At 34.9% G+C, this 16,769-nt stretch overlaps 1 protein-coding gene and 1 pseudogene across 8 annotated transcripts in view; one reads left to right on the top strand and one right to left on the bottom strand.

The window, feature by feature from the left end:
• The window catches only part of TANC2 (tetratricopeptide repeat, ankyrin repeat and coiled-coil containing 2), a 376,040-nt gene that overhangs the window by 204,890 nt on the left and 154,381 nt on the right, over window positions 1–16,769 (bottom strand). The gene's annotated exons all lie outside the window — the stretch shown is intronic.
• LOC125152279 (uncharacterized) lies at window positions 5,466–5,643 on the top strand (annotated as a pseudogene).

The raw sequence follows: 16,769 nt of genomic DNA, 5'->3' as shown, positions 1-16,769 counted from the left end.
TGTCAGCACAGAGACCGATGCGGGGCTCGAACCCACAAACCGCAAGATCGTGACCTGAGCTGAAGTCAGACGCCCAACCAACGGAGCCACCTAGACGCCCGTCTTTAAAATAAAACAAATTTAGACAACCTAAGTATAGATAGATTTTTAAAATGTTTTTAATTGAATAAATTTGGCATGTAACACTGTATGAATTTGAAGTATATAGCATGTTGCTTTGATATATTTCTATATAATAAAATGCTGATACAGCAATATTTATCACATATAATTATAAATCATTGTTGATATTAATTATATTGTAATTAGATTTCTATGGCTTATTTACTATTCATCACAAGTTTGTACCCTTAAAAACCATCAATCTTATCCCCCTCAGTGTTTTTATCCTAATTCATTACAGCATTTTTAAAAATCGAATTACCTTTGTTGACATTTTAATTGATTTTTTCCAAAATTTTTAACATAGTTTTCCGAAAACGTTACCATTATAAATGCCCTCTTTGTTGCATTCATATTTCATTAGCTAATATATAAAAATTTAGTTATAATATCATTAATTTAACTGCCTTTAAGTAAGCACATGACACCATAAGGTAACAGAAGTAACTGGGTAAGTAAGAAGGTGGCCAACTGCCTGTAATATCCACCTCATCCTCACAACAGTCAGTAGGTGTCTAAAGGGGAATGGAGAACATTAATTAATCCTGCAAGTAGTTAAGGGAAGGTCAGTTAAGAAAGCTTCTACTGTTACTAGTAGAGCTAAGCCATCCTGCCTAGGGCAGTTACATGCAGAACGCAGATAATGTAAGATTGGATTCAGAAGTCTAACTGAGTATCTTCAGACATCAAGATGCCTGCAAAGCGCCAATTATCAAGATTTATATCTGCAAATAAAACACAGAGTATAAAATCCTGCCAATCCACTATGGTAACTGATAAGAGCCAGTGTCCATAATTAAAAAAACAGTGATGACCTAAACAGTGATGGGGTACCACATTAAAGCATGAAGAGATTTCCATAAAAGGGAGTTATCTGATGTTCTGACTACAATTTTTTAAAGTTTTTATTTAAATACCAGTCAAGACACAGTGCGATATTAGCGTCACATGTACAACTTAGTGATTCAACATCTCCATATAATACCTGGTACTTTACTGACTACATTCTTAACAATAAACTATTGGAGAATTAAAATGTCAAAAGCAATACTAAAAATATAAAACAAAACTACTTCAGATAGATTAACATTGACCAAAAAAAAAAAAAAAAAAAAAGTCTTTTCAAAACCCAAGGCATAACTTGGGAAAAATCGTATAATTAAAATTAGAATAAAATTAAAATTAAGTTAGAAGTAGAAGAGGTAGTTCATAATTTAAATAATCTAAGCTGGGGGCACATGAATGGTTCAGTCGGTTAAGTGTCTAATTATGGCTCAGGTCATGATCTCATGGTTTGTGAGTTCAGCCCTGCGTCAGGCTCTGTGCTGATAGCTGGTAGCCTGGAGCTTGCTTCAGATTCGATGTCTCCCTCTCTCTCTGCCCCTCCCCTGTTCATGCTCTGTCTCTCTCTCTCTCTCAAAATAAATAAACATTAAAAAATAAAATAATCTAAGCTAAATAGTCTAGATATTAAAATAGCTACAAAAACTGTCCCTTTAGGCAATGATTTATCCCCAGAAAGAGGAAGAGTAGAAAACACTAGACATTTGGGTACAATAAAAAGAATTCCCCAACACAATAGAGAAAACCTAGGTGTGGGTACAATAAAATAATGGTAATTTTTAATCTCAGTTTTGCGAAACTAAATCTGACCTTTCCGGTACTTAAAAATGAGAGACTTAGAACCACAGTATGCCCCTAGCCTTGAGCTTAGGTAGGCTGATCTCATACATCAGAGCAACTTTTCAGTAAGAAATTCTTAAACCAAGTCAAAATTGGCATAAAGCTATTTCTTCCTCTTCTAGGCACTATAATATTTTCAGAGATTCTTGAGCCTCAGAGAGGGGAGAAGGAGCCTGATTTGCCATACTTAATTCTAGCCTCAGTTTAAAAGTGTTTAATAAGTCTGATCAATAAATAAAATGGTGAGTCAGGCATTTTCAAGACTTCACTTCAATAAAATCTTAGTGAACAAAATATTTAATATTATACACAGGTTATCTGCTTTGGCCAGCTTAGCTGAATTCAAGCTAGTATTACTGAAGTCCTAGGTAAGCTCAGAATGTTCCACTGATTTATTCAACAAATGTTTATTGAACATCTACTATGTTCCAGGCACTGTGCTAACAACTGGTAATATAATAATAAACAGGATAAATATGGTTTCTGCCTTGTAAGGAGACAAGACCTACATCACACACATACTAAATCACAATAAAAGTTAACAACAACTGAACAATTATGATCTGAAACCATTCAAAGTGTTTTACTCATTTAATCCTCACAACAACTGTATGAAGTAGATACTATTATTACCTGTTTTTTTACAGATGAGGAAACTGAGGCACAGAGAGGTTAAATTACTTGCCCAAGGGCACAGAACTAGTAAGTGTCATTCAGGATTCAAATCCAGGCAGGCTAGTTACAGGGTCCACACACTATGTTATACAGCCATTTATGCTAACCAACACTGCTAAATAATTAAAAACTTATATTTGTAACAAATGCTAACATGAAAAGCCCACTTGGCACTGAATGTATAATTTTACCATAATTCTAAGCTTCTCATTATATAATTATAATATGACAATATACTTGTTTATTCATATTGTCGGGGAAGGGGATTCTTTTAAACAAGGTAAAGGAAATTATACACTTATGGATTGTTTTAGTTTGACTGTGAAACCAATTTCTCCTGGAAGTAACACAAATTCACACTGAAATACTTGGAACATTAATGATTACTGTAACAGTGTTCCAGAGAAAAGTCCACACTAGTACCCACCGCTATTGACTGCAAGATGTTTTCTAAATCTAGGCATGCTTTAAACATTCTGATCAGAGCTTTAATTACTCTCTGCTCACTTTAATAACTTAACCTAACAAGAAAAAGTAAAAACACTTTCCCTTATCACCAAAGGAAAAACAGGAAAAGTAAAGATAGGTACAGGAAGAAATAAACAGGGTGTTGCAATAGCCAGTAAGTGACATTGTCATCAATTATTATTATTATTCAGTAACTTACCATGAACCCTATGGTAAGTTTTCACAATGCTGTTGTGAAAGCAATTTGCCCGTAAAAACACATCGAATCCTGACAAACCCTGCGGGAACTGTTCTACTTATTTCACAGATGAAGAAACTGAAACACAGAGAGGTTACAGAACATACCCAATATCACAAAGCTAGTAGGTGGTAGAATATGAACTACTACATCATATTGCAGGAATTAATGTGTAAGATAGTCATCTTGCTTTAGGGATAACTTAAATTATGTTAAAATAAAAATGGGAAATTTATTGGTATGATGTTAAATGAAGAGAAACTTATTTTATCTTCAAACGTCTTGAAGAGTCCTATTTCTAACTATATATTACAGACACAAAAAACCAACTGCACTCCAAGAAGTGTACTTGGCTGTGGATAACTCGCTAGGTGCTTCCTTCTCCCCTCTCTACTCTCACCTGCTTTAGGTGGCCTCTCTCCCTTTCTCCTCTTTAAAGAAATAGAATACTGTTTGCCTAATGTAGATCACTGCAGCAAAGAGACTGGACTAAGGTTCCGGAACACCAAAAGCACAATCACTTAACAACAACAGATTCATGGTCCCATATGAATTCATATTCCTGACTTCTAAACGAATGAAAATGGTGATTAAGTATTCTCTAAAACCCCCGCAAACTTCGGCTTCCATAACAGTTTTACCACCTTGGTTCTCCCAGTATCTTTCAGACTCTCCCTTAATTCATCTCATCCTTCTTTTGACATGGGTTTTCCCCTTTCACTCCCTTAAGTGGATATTCCTTAAGATTTTCTTCTTCACCCCTGAGAGGAGGTACAGAAGTTAGAGAAAGACCTAAGTTGGAATCCTGATCTCTTATGCTTAAATTGCTTACTGGTTAACCTGATTAGGTCTTGCTTTCTTCATCTGTAAGATCAGAGCCATAAAAATTTAAACTGCTCCTGAAAAAATCAAGTGAATTAAAGTGAAATGCCTGTTAAATGCTCATGAAGTACTCATTTCCCACCTGTTCTGTTTATGTGTTCTCTCATTTTCAAGAAATTTTTACCTACTCTTAAAGTATAACTTACACATTTATACCTTAAAATCTTACTTCTTTTTCAAGTGTTGCAACCACATTTCTACTCTGATATCTTGTTACCACCTCAAACTCACTCACGGTGCCTCAAAACCAGTTGCCTTAATCTCTCTGTTCCTATTAATGAGAACATCAAGTCTCATTCTTAAAGTCTTGGCGTCATCTTTGACAGATCTTCCATATTCCTGGATCCTGTAACTGGCCAGTCACCAATTTTCTTATTCCTTAAAACCTTCCTCTCCATATACCTTTTCCATGGCTACCATCTTAGCTTACCATTGCCCCAAAAACCTCCCCAATCCAGTCCTGGTATTCTCTTCCACAGCGTCCTCTGTGAAACCTCTGTTCCAGACAAACTAATGTTATTTACCAGTTGAATGTGTCCTGTATAATCTTGCTTCAAGTTTTACTCAAGTCACTTTATCACTCCACTTTCTAATCCACATGATAATCTTTCCTCCCTTAAAAAAAAATATGATTCTTTAAAATATTAAAGCAGACTTTGGGTGGGGGTATTTGAGTTAAAATGTAGCTTTTCCATAATCTTCTGCAGTGCTAAAACGATTGCTGCCAAGCTTTGTTCTGTACAGTCACCCACTCTTCTTTCCTTCTAAATGACATAACTTCCTTTAGTCATTTATGTCCCTAAGTGTGCTCCTTGGAATACTTGTCATGATTTTGTGGGAGTTGTGTAAGAAAAAAGGGGTCTGTTGGCAAATTAAGTTTTAGAGGTGCTAGATTAAACAGTTAAATAGGTTCCTTTATTGCAGGACTTCTCATAGCTTTAAAAATGATAAACAGTTTCTCCATTGTCATTTTTCTTTATTTCTTACTTGAAGGTATTCCTTTCTCATCTCACTACAGCTTCACCAGCTCCATCTCACTACTCACTCTTTTGAACTGAGTAAGTTTTCAGCTTTAACCAGATTCATTTTTCATCCCTACCTATTGATTCTCAATCTATTTCTTCAGGGAAATACATGCCTCTTATGTCAGGATCTTCATTTCCTAAAAATGATACCCAGACCAAGAGATCTAAGTGGTATGTCTTACATTTAGAAATTCATAGAGGTAGGTAGCAATATGCTGGGGTATGCATGTTAATAGGAGAAAATAAGACATATTTTCCTGAAGAAGGAATTTTACTCAAAGATTTTTTTTTTTTTGGAAAACATGTTTTATGATTAAAAAAATGTAGTATGTATCGCTTCTCGGCCTTTTGGCTAAGATCAAGTGTAAAAAATGTAGAATGTAGATTATTTTAAAAGAAAAATATGAGACTATCAGGAAATTTCCACATTTGCTTTTGGAAGCTCCTTTAGGCTACATCCCACACACCTCTGGTATGCATTCAAATTCCTCTGTCCTAAAGGTACTCCCAAGGAAAAGTCCAAGAACCACTGAAGTAGGTCAGTGGAGAGGACGGGTAGAGAAGAGCATTACTCAGAAAATGTTTCCTTTGTGCTAAGTCCTATACTAAATCCTTTACATATATTATCTTTCTTACTGCCTATAATGACATTGCGAAAAGGCATTATTTCATTAAATTTATAAAAGGGAAGCTTCAGAGAGGTTGACATGTCCTAAGCTGCAACACTTACAAATGGTTAAAATGTTTTACTATACATATAATGTTAGAGTGATGAAGAAGACACAACTTATCATGGAAATATTATAACTGATTCCCATGAGAAAAAAATAACTAGGAATCATTCTTTTAAAATAATTTATCACCAACGTGAGATTTTAAGTTTTAATGTAGATCCTGACATAAATGAAGCACCTATTTCCTTGTAAAACATTATTTGTGGTACTAATGAATTTCTAGATATTCACAAGTGTTATTAGAATGACATGTGTAAGTTTTAGTTAACGGCAACTAGGGAGGACTCTTAAGCCTCTTGTAAGCTTTATACATTATTTCCTAGCACATTTCTTCCCAAATAAAAGCAGTATCTACTACCAATTAAGACTTTAGCCAGTTATCTGTTATACGAATAATACTGAAAAGACCTTAAAGGATTTCAAAAAGTAAACCAAAGATTTTTAAAATGAGGGGTTAAACTATAAATTACATAGCATGAGGCTTAATTTTTTTCATAGAATGCTGCTAGTTAAATCTGTAATTTGAATCTTTATATACTGAAAAAAACCAGATGGCTCTCACTTAAGAAAACTTAGTATACGATAATACAGACTCACCAAATTAACCTACTGCAGAATCTCTCAAAATAGGGAGCTTCGTGGGCAGATTTTAATTTAGACAATTTATAAACAAACAAACATGTTTATATGCAATCTTTCAGGAATATATCCACTGGGCAAGGCCCCAAACAGAAAAAAAATCACAGGATATGCTAAGGAAGATTACCTTACAATAAATAAATATTAAAAATACTATCCTTATTAAAAAGTGCCCAAATTAGTCGTTGTTACGATTAATAAGAATTATGGTTTCAGAGATAATGGGACACAAAATCATTTGTATATATGTTTGTGGGGATAAACTAGTCATAAAAGAGTGTCAGCTTGCAACATACACAGTTACTAACTATACACAAAATTTAAAATTCCTATCTTCTTACACAACAATGGGTAAAATGTGAATATTCAATTTACTTAATCTATTAAATATATGCTTTCAGATAAAAGTAAAACCCTTTTATTAAAGACAGATATGACAGGACATGTAAATGATTAGTACCTTCATTATTCTTTAATATATTAATTCTCCCTATTTCTTAAGTGCTGGGCAAAGTCATATGTATAGACCTATAGGCAAAAATCTCAAAAATGGAAGAAGGATTATAATTAAAATGTAGTAACAACAAAGAAACAAAATCTCCCCCCACCCTCGCATTGTGCAAATTAAAGGAACCCAGTTATGTCCCTAAAATATATCTTCTCTGAACAACATGCATTTAAGAAGATCAATTAAGGAAGATAACTAACTAAAAGTATAAGCCCAGATGAAATGCCTTTTTCTTTTGTGAAGTGGCTGAAGACCAGTCTAAATATTCTAATTTTGAAAAACCAAAGTTCCTACTTTTAGTACATTTCTAAGTTACCATGGCTAGCTGAAGAACTAGAAAGAGAAAATAATTAAGAGCCAGAAAACAAGAGTCTTATGAGAAAATTCAATCTAAAAATTCAATTTGCCTTAAATTGATAATTACTAACTGGTCTAAAAATACAAGAATGATAAATAATTTACATTTCTCAATTGGAAAAACAGACACTATAAATAAATAACAGCAATAATGTCAAGTTTAAAAAAAAATCCTTACACTGTACAAGAACATCCATTCGTAAGCATTCTGATAATGAAATAAGCAGGCTTAAACAATTCTAGGTTCCCATACTGTCACGTTTTAAAAATGTATTTTACTTCTAAGTATATTGCAATAAGAAGTAGAAATCTATGCTAGAATCACAATCTAACAAAAAAAGCAACTTGACCATCACACTTACATTAAAAAATCAGTATCTTTCTTCACAATGAAATATTATTTTTAAAATATGAAAACTATTTTAACAGATTCATACACACACAGAATAAAAGAAAACACAATTAAAAATTAAATAAATGTGCCTAATGACATTTCTTAACGGCTTCCTATAAACTAAGTGTCAAATTCTCTTAGGTTGCGTTTCTTTTCCTACAAAGCTCAAAGTAGGCCTTACAGCTCAGAAATCCATGTAACACACAAATACTCTACTCATCATACTCACAGGCTTTAGTTTTTCTTCCTCATTAGTCAATACTATATAGCTTTTTCTCCTGCAAACCTGAAAGGCTTCTTCTTACTCACTGGTCATGCTGTTATCAGATCTGACATATCAGTGATGATCCACACTTTAATCTTCCCCAGCCAGTTCTTCACACTGCCCAGAACTTACTGCGCGTTACAGGTGATACTTCTTACAGCAGATGTCGATTATGGTCCCAAAGCACAAGTGATGCTCCCAAAGGAGCTTAGAACCCCTAACAACATCACCTGCTTCTTTTTATATCCAGAGATGCAATGTGATACTTGTTTTGAACAGCTAATGATTTCAAGAAAGATTACAGATGAGTTCTTTTCATTAGATCGCCTGACAGAAGCTTATCCTTTCAGAATACTGCAGCAGAGATAGACTGTATGATTCCCTTAGGAGAAAAAGAAATGCTTTTATGTAATTTTTCCTCTGTGGCGCAGTTTAGTTTACCCTCCTGGTAGAGCAAACTGCTGGAAGGACTGGTTCTTAGGTTTCTAATGGCGCAGCATTAACATAGTGAATGATTCACGGATGTTCTTAACATTCAGGAGTAACACAGAGGGCTAGCAATGCAGCCCAGGTCCAGAGCTGATGAATGGTGCAGTGCTGCTGTTGTCATAGCAACCGAGAAGAAAAAAGCAGCACCATATAAGGAGCTGTGACATGGATTCTGGGAACAATTTATATTAAAAAGCTGTAAGCTCCTCGTGCCTTAAAGCTATAAACTCCTCCTCCTCAGATTCCTCCTCAGATTTCGCTGTTCTGAATTCCTAAATCAGCTGTGTGAATAAATATTACAAAATACAGTAACTAAGTAGACACTAACAAAACAACCACATCCTGAGGTAACGAAAAAGATTAATAACACTTTAGCAAGCTAATATGTGCCTGTGGTATCTTCATAATTTATTGGGTTAAATGGAAAAATTAAGACAGTGATAAGTAAAGAACTGTCAAGAATGTGATAGCAGAAAATTTATTTTTAAAGAGATATTAAAAAACTGATTAAATGTCTTTCATTCAGAGAGTAAGTTTCAGATACACCAAAACTAGAGAACCATCAACTGACTGATATAGTAGCAACGGTATCATTTTCAAAGACAGGCAAACCACCTCCTGTATTCCTTCTAGAAGCATAAAGATTCAAAAGACACTAACTTCCCTGAAACTGCCCATAGCCTTTACTTATGATCAAGGAAATTCCTTGTGTCAATCACTGGAGAGACAGGGTTACTGTTCCATTCTATGCTTCTGAAGGCCTTCCCCTACTAGGCCTGGAGAACCTTTCTCATCAGTTTTTCCTTGCCTTCCAGGAATCCAGAAGAGTTCCTTCCCTTCCAGTGGACAGCAGGACAGTGTCAAAAAAGAAACACAGAAGAAGAGAGAACTAGGGACAGTGTCAGTGCATGAATTGAGCAGTGGCAATGGTACTCCCTCTGCAGTACTCTAGATGGCTCTGAGCCAACTTTCAGTAGGCTTCTGGAACATGAGCCACTGGTGCTATCCATCTATTTAGATAGGGGAATTCTACATGCAAGTGTTCTGTATCATAGTGATGTATGCTTCTCTCCTAGCACTGCATATATAATGAAATGTTCAGATACAAAATAAAGCAAAACAATTAGGTAAATCACTTATTACATGGTTCTCTTATGTGGGCAGTATTGCCACTGTAATAATAATTCTGGTATAATTATATATTTGTTAGTTATAGATTTATGATGTGTTCATCTTCATAAATGATGATAACCTCAGTGAAATGTAAATGAAAAGGACTACAGTTTAATAGGAAGGACACACACTTGACTAGTGTTCTGACTGTAGTTGTAATAATGCTTAGTTGCTTGGTAAGTCCTGAATTTCAATCCTCAAACTCATCAGCAGTACAATTTGAGTAATAACATATTTTCTTTTTTTTTTTTTTTTTTAATTTTTTTTTTTCAACATTTATTTATTTTTGGGACAGAGAGAGACAGAGCACGAACGGGGGAGGGGCAGAGAGAGAGGGAGACACAGAATCGGAAACAGGTTCCAGGCTCTGAGCCATCAGCCCAGAGCCTGACGCGGGGCTCGAACTCACTGACCTCGAGATCGTGACCTGGCTGAAATCGGACGCTTAACCGACTGCGCCACCCAGGCGCCCCCATATTTTCTACTTCTTTCTAAAGCAATGGTAGAAATAAAATAATGTAAAGCCTTGAAATTCTAAAAATCTGTTATCTTATTTAAAAATACCTAATTAAGCAAAACAGTGAAGATAAAATAGAAAATAGATTTCTACAGAAGTCAATAGGCAGAAAATGGCCAGAAAGAGTAAATATATTTCTGGCTAGTTTTCACGTTTGATTGAATATTTGGTCTCACCACACTGCACATATTTGTTGCAAGGAGTCATTTCATTTTAAAATTACAGTAAACATGGGGTACCTACTTTACAGTTGGTTGAGCACCTGACTCTTGATTTTGGCTCAGGTCATGATCCCAGGATCAAGGGATTGAGCCCTACATCAGGCTCCATGTTGAGCATGGAGACTGCTTAAGATTCTCTCTCTCTCTTCCTCTGCCCCTCTACCCCACTTGCGCTCTAAAATTTAAAAAATAAAAAATAAAAATAAATAGAATTACAGAGATACTAAATAGTAAACAGAAATGCTGTGGACTAATGTTAAAGGATTATTTAAGGTAATCATGTAAAAGTAATTCCACCATCCCTACATGACTAATAATAATTGTCTTAAGAAAATTATAAGTTGGAGATAAAGTAGTGTAAGTAATTTCTATAGAATGACAATACTAAAGAACATGCAAAGTGAGAAACTTGTTTCAAATGACTTTTAATTACTTTCACCTCACCTAACTAGAAAACTATAGGTCAAACCTAAAAGTAAGCATTTATGTTAGATTTGAAAATTCCACAGAGAGCATACCTCAGTTCTGTCTAACCTCTTCTCTCTAGTAAAGTTTTAAAATCAAATATTGTCTTGGCACAATGGTTACTTTTGAGGAAAATTCTCTTTAGTTGTTACTTTTAGAATACCAAGAACTCAATACCTTTAGGAAAAAGAGGGCAGGTTCACATCTGTCCCAAATCAAGTTGAGCTGATCCATGCATTAGATGGATTCCAGAATAATTATGTTTAAAAAATGCAAACTTTGACAAATAATCATTTTTCCACTGACATTCATTTTAATGTTGCTAATGCTCTGTATTAGCTAATCAGGAAGAGGATATAGTTGAGGTACTTTAAAAGACAAAATACATAGGTTCTGTTTTTGTAAAAATGGGCTTAATTGATGGTACAAGTAGAGAGAGATTTAAGGGGCTAAGCTATTTCATTGGCTACTAATTTTTAACTCCCTTGTGCTGAATTTAGGTAAACCATTCTAAAACTTACAGAATTTTCTACTGTTTTTATTTTTATTCTTTCTCCGATCTTCCCCCTGTATAAGCTTTCTCTAAGAAGTAATCATCAGAATTAAACTTCACAGTGTTTAAAGGTAGGGTAATACTTATGAAGAGGTGAATACACGAAATTACTATTTTCACAGAAGTAAGAACGTATCCATCCTTCTTGTTACAGCAATTCAAGTTTTGGCCAGATTTCTAATGTGGAGTTTTTCCTTTACTAGGAATTGCTAATGCTCCAGATTATAACTTCAATTTGCAACAGTAAAATTGTGACTAAGAGAAGAGAAAGTAATGCATTCCTAAATATCATATAATGTGGCCTCTACACATAAGACAACTATTCATCTGGTGGTCAAAAGGAGAGTAAGATAAGCTGGCAGGTTGGACATATGAAAAGCAGTATTTACTTAATGAATGCATGAATGATATTTAAAGGACTTCTGAGGATAATTTTCATTATACACAGTTTTTACTTGATATGTTGACTTTATTACCTAATCCCTGAAAAATTTTCCCAAATGTGGGATGCTACTTCTAAATTATACTCTCAACATTTTAAAAGGATCATTAAGCTTGCAGGTGGCTCTTTCAGGATTTTTTTTTATTGATAAATAGAACACAAAAGAGCATATTGAGCTACAAGATATACATATCAAATCTCCTTCCTCTCACTTTACTTAATTCATTAAATGAATGTGAATTTATGAAATTCACTAAATGATACATATGTATACATAACTTTTAAAAAATATAATCACTTTAGAAGCCAGAAATATAGACTTTAACCTAGAAAGGGAGAGAAAATCTAGATGCTGAACCAACACTGGTACATATGAGAACATTGTTCATTATGTTGTCTAAACAAAACAAACCATTCATACACGTAGACAATTCCAAAATGATCATATCTCTATTTTTAATGCAGCCAGTGACATGAAAGAATAAATGACAAGATGATGTATTTATAATAAAGAAAATGTCCTCTGGAACATTCTGCCCTCTGGTGTTTAAAATGTTCATCAGAGAGGGAGCATTCTGTCATGCCACATGTTTATTACTTTTGGCGGGCTGAATGCATCAATTTGGGCACATAATTTTTTATAATAAGAAAAATATGGTTTAGCATTATAATAAGTTCTGTTATTATAATGGGAATATATATTCTGTGCTAAACTTTCTATTATCCCATACTATCATTTACTTCCTGTTTGGAGAGTCACTAAGAGGATTTCTTTTGAATCATGGATATTTACTTATATGCCTTTCATGATGCTTTGTGACTGAGCAGTATTCCTGATGACCGATACTATTTAATTTTTACATTCAACACTTGACACTTTTAAACCTGCTTACATTCCACAGGAAGTAGGCAGAAAAGCAAGCAGAGAGATACAGCCAATTAAGCATAAACATAGCCTTTCTAGGAACTATGGCATAAAATTGTTGTGAGTTTTCTGGGGAAGATCACAGGAGGCATGGACAAAGGAGGTTTTTTTTTTTTTCCCCCCCCTGTAACCTCCATGGTATTTGCCATGTTTTAAAGTGACGTCTGGGGTCCCTGGCTGGCTCAGTCAGAAAAGTGTGCAACTCTGTATCTCAGGGTTGTCAGTTTGAATACCATGTTGGGTACAGAGATTACTTACAAATCGTAAAAGAAAAAAAGAGGAAAATGATACATAACTCTTAGAACCACCACACAGCAGCTAAAAAGGGTATCAGAGATTATTAAACAAATGATTGTCAACTTTCCACCTGTTAGGATTCTTTTACTATTTTCTCCAATTATATACACTGAACATTTTGAAAGATTTAATGTACCAAAATTTTTATTTATTAATTTAAACAAATTTTCAATTTTCTTTGAGGCATTTTTAAATATTGAGGATTGTATCCACGATATGGTATTGAATGCTACAGAGCTTAATGATGGTAAGAATAATAATATTTAAAAATAACTGTCAAATCATACTTACATTTTATATCAGTAAGTGCTAGGCACATTAGAGAAACTGCAAACATTTCTGTACCACTCTCAGTCCTAAGGTTTTATTATTCTGACTGTACATTTACAGAAAAATAGGCTCAAAAAGAGTTAATCTATCCAGATATACAGCTTACAAATTAATGAGTGTGGAATTTTAACCTGGTTCTTTGTCCAAGAGCCTAGCTCTTGACCAATATGGCACTATCAGTTCTTTTGGGCCTAGAATTCTGAGCCTTAATTCTGCCACATTACAGATTTATCTAAATCTTCATTCCATAAAGATCTGCCAAAAACTACTTTATGATGTGTTGTCCTTGTTAAACATCTTTCTTGATGTTGACCACCTGCCCTCTTAGAACTTTGCCTGTCATCTGCTCCTAGATTCCCTTTCCTTGGATTAATAGGTTCCACCTCCTTCCTGTGACACACAATTACCTATAGCTGATCATCCTAATATTTAGGTTCTGTTTAAGCCTCCACTTAGTGATTGCTACCAGACTGCATCTTACTAAATTGCCTTCTCCACCCCAGATCCTAGGTGTCCCTGGTTTAGTGGGCCACCACTCTAACAGGAATACTGATCAACTCTACACTTCATAGTTTAGGGAAGCAGATTTCTTAGAAAAAAAAAAAAGCAGAGAATAGAACAGAAGCTATGAGCCACTGATGAGTAATTCTAAGAGGGAATACAGATTGAGAGTATAGGCTAAAAATTAATAAGTAATTTATATATTCACAAATGTATGTAAAATACAAAGAAAGAAACATGGCCATAGCAGGAATTTTCTGATAAAGACAGATCTGTGTCCAAAAAAGAAATACACAAAGAGAGGACATAATCAAAGATGAAGAGTGGAAAACCCTTCAATTATATTGTCAAGGAAGAATAGAACCCAAGCTGAGAAGAGCTGTTTCTAAGACAGTACAAAGGATTGTTGGGATATTTTTAGAATAAAAAGATGGACAAGGGAAAGCCAGATCCAGCGCATAAGAAAGATAACAAATGATTTTGTTATAAGCTTCCACTTATGAATCAGCTGCTATGACCTAAACTCTATGTTCTTGACATACATAATATCTTCTCCAATCCATATAATACTCTGTGAGGCAGAAATAATAAAAACGATAATAGTAATACAGATAAGCAAACATGCTCAGAGTAGGTAAGTGACTTGATCAAGTCATACAGCTAGTAAGTGGCAGAGTCAGGGCTTGAACGCAAGTATAATGGACTCCACAAAGTTTGCCATGCTTAACAACATCCAGCCTCCAACCAAGAGACATAGAACAATTACTCAACCCTTAATTTCCTTTAATCTTCTCCATAAATGAAAATATATTTAAACTAAAAAAGGTAGAAAAGATATTGCTAAGAATTAATGAAATCTAAGTTATGAGTTAAAAAACATTCAAAACACAGGCCCACACAACTGACATTTGGTTTCTAAAAGAACACAAGAATAGGAACATGAAATTACTACTAGCAGCCTTTGCAAAATCATACAGGAAATTAGGAGGACTACAGGACTAGACAGTGGCAAAATACAGATATGAACTAGTTGATATAAAATTTTTAAAAAGGTAAAAACACTAAGACTCAATAAGGGGTCAGAAGGAAAAGTAATTCCAAAATAATGTCATGTCTATTTTGATAGAAAAAAAGGAAATAACACAGAGGTAGGCCCATCTTGATATTGGAAAGGTCTTAAATGAAGTTCCTTAAGTGAGAGAAAAGGAGATCTGATGGTAGTTTTCTGGGATATAAAGGACTGCCATGGGAAAGAGAGGTTCATTTATGTCATACAGCTAAAAGGCAGCACTAGGAGTAATGGGTGGGAACAAAACAAGGGCAGATTTCCACCCACGTAAATTAGAATATTGACAGTTAAAACTCTTCAACAAAGGAATAGGAATGCAACAAAGCAGAAAGCTTGTCCTCCTTGCAAGTTTTCACAACAGAAGCTGTTGACTATCCACTTAAATTTCTCTGAAAACTAAATTTGCTCACACATGTAAAGTGCTTAATATTGTCTGGAACATAGAAAGAGCTAAATAAACATTATCTATTATTACTATTATCATTACTTAAACGTTTAGCAAAACTTGCCTGCAAAATCATCTGTGCCTGCTGACTCTTAGGGATCTTTGATTTCTATGGTAACGGGGCTAGTCATATTTTTATGTTTGTTTGAGTCAATTTTACAGTTTGTTTTCTTCCACATCCTCTGGTTGTTTTTTTTTAAGGTGTGCTTTTAATTATTATTTTTTTAAGTAATCTCTGTGACCAGTGTGAGGCTAGAACTCACAACCCTGAGGATCGAGAGTCAAATGTTCTACTGAATGAGCCAGCCAGGCAACCTCATTTCCTCTAGTTTTTTTAAGTTGTTTTGCCATAAAGCTCAATACTATAATCTCTTATAATAAGAAAACATTATCAGTGACTATTTCGTTTCATTTTTTTTAAGTTTATTTATTTTTGAGAAAGAGAGAGAGAGAAAGTGGAGTGGGAGGAGCGGGAGAGAGAGAATTCCAAGCAGGTTCCGTGTTCATTGTGTCGAGTCCGACTGGGGGCTCAAACCCACAAACTGTGAGATCATGACTTGAAATCAAGAGTCAGACGCTGCGGGGCACCAGGGTGGTGCAGTCGGTTAAGCATCGGACTTTGGCTCAGGTCATGATCTCATGGTTCATGAGTTTGAGCCCCGCATTGGGCTGTCTGCTGTCAGCACTGCACCCACATCAGATCCTCCAACCCCCTCTTTCTCTGCCCCTCCCCATGCTCTCTCTCTCAAAAATAAACATAAAAATTAAAAAAGTTGGATGCTTCACCAACTAAGCCACCCAGGTGCCCCATCATTTCTTATTTTATGTGTGTGTTATACATATTACTTATCTCTCCTCTCTCCTCTCTTTTTTACTTTGATCATTCCTTTCGAAGATGTTTCTATTCTCTTTGTCTTTCCAATAAACTTGTTTGTGTCTTCACTATCAATAATTTTTTTTTGTTTTTACTCATTTCTGCCTTTAATTTTGTTTTTGTTTTTGAGAGAAAGAGAGAGAGGAAGTGCATGTGTGCATACAGGCAGAGAGGGGCATTGGGAGAGGGAGGGAGACTCTTAAGCAGGCTCCACACCCAGCAGAGAGCTGGATGTGGGGTTCGATGTCACCACCATGAGATCATGACCAGAGTTGAAATCAAGAGCTGGACGCTTAACTGACTGAACCACCCAGACACCCCATTATTTCTTTTATATTTACTTGTTCTTCTAACTCCTTGAGTTAATGATTAATAAAATTACTTTCAGTTTGTTTTCTAATAATAGCATTCAAGCATACATACAATATACATAAATGC

The sequence above is a fragment of the Prionailurus viverrinus genome, chromosome E1 (assembly GCF_022837055.1).
Source record: "Prionailurus viverrinus isolate Anna chromosome E1, UM_Priviv_1.0, whole genome shotgun sequence".
NCBI lineage: Eukaryota > Metazoa > Chordata > Mammalia > Carnivora > Felidae > Prionailurus > Prionailurus viverrinus.
This window is presented reverse-complemented; position numbering and strand designations above follow the sequence as displayed.